This window comes from Sinocyclocheilus grahami, unplaced genomic scaffold (genome assembly GCF_001515645.1).
Source record: "Sinocyclocheilus grahami isolate Dianchi unplaced genomic scaffold, SAMN03320097.WGS_v1.1 scaffold7000.1, whole genome shotgun sequence".
Lineage (NCBI taxonomy): Eukaryota > Metazoa > Chordata > Actinopteri > Cypriniformes > Cyprinidae > Sinocyclocheilus > Sinocyclocheilus grahami.
In genome coordinates, this window is record NW_015511208.1 from 1 (window position 1) to 1,086 (window position 1,086).

A 1,086-nucleotide genomic window follows, 5' to 3' on the forward strand; every position below is an offset into this window, starting at 1 on the left:
CAGCAAGAATATACATTAAGTGTCTAAAATTGAATGATAAAGTTCTCCGTCTTTAACTTGATGTTAAATTGAATGTGCGAAGCTAACTTCTGAAATCACCACAACATTAATAAGAACACCGAAATAAGACTGCTCTGTTTATCTGGCAATCTCATGTGCATAAAAGTTGTGTTCGTTACAGTAGTAGTTTCCCTATTAGTATATACCTAACAGTAGGATCCTGGCATGTTTATTTCAGAATCACCATTGGCCGGTAAGAAAACTGCATTTTATTTAAATTAAAAATAAGATAAAGACCCTATGTAAAAACCCTATGGCATTTTGAGCAGCCTTCGGAGCTGCCAGTGTATGTACACTCCAAAAAAAAAGTGTGGAGCTTCTCGTTTGGTAACTGCAACTCTGTGTGGTTAATTCTGCAACTTTTCTGTTTCTTGGCCTGTGGGCCATAAGGAATGATCAAGTGGGCTGTATATTTTGCACTACTGGTTCATGATCACAAACATTGATTGATAATTACTTTTCTGTTAGGATGACTTACGTTCGTCCACGATATGCTCCTGATGGTATTCTTCTATTCTTCATAAGGGACTCAAGAAAGCTGTAGTCTCTTGGACCCTCAGGGATTAGAACATATTTAATGTCCTTCCATAAAAAAATTTAAAAAAATTTAAAAAAGAAAAACTATCAGAGGTTTAGCCAAAGTAGCCCACATATAGGAACATGTGATAGCATAGACACACCTTGTCAGTAGGAATCTGTTTGAAACCTCTCTTTTTGTGTACCATGAGGGACTGGATTAAGGAATGTGCTGTGTGCACATAAACGGATGTCCTTTTCCCAACATCCTCCTCATGGCCTGCTATAATGGCTGCATTCACCCTAACAGAAACAAACAAGTGATTAAAGGAAAGGATCACCCAAAAATGAAAATTACCAACATTAAAACTGTCCTAGCTCTTTCAAGATATATAATTGCAGTGAATGGTGGTTGAGATTTTAAAGTCCAAAGTAGTGCATCAATCCATCATAAAAATAAATTTAAAAAAAGTACTCCACACGGCTCTGGAGGGTTAATAAAAGCCTTCT

The 1,086-nt window shown here is 36.6% G+C and overlaps 1 long non-coding RNA gene across 1 annotated transcript; it reads right to left on the reverse strand.

Moving 5' to 3' along the window:
* Positions 1-56: 56 nt before the first annotated feature.
* LOC107577724 (uncharacterized) lies at positions 57-875 on the reverse strand. The gene is made up of 3 exons (XR_001608246.1): positions 741-875; positions 539-642; positions 57-436 (listed from the first exon to the last, which is right to left on the reverse strand). It is a non-coding gene; the product is annotated as an uncharacterized lncRNA (long non-coding RNA).
* Positions 876-1,086: the final 211 nt, after the last annotated feature.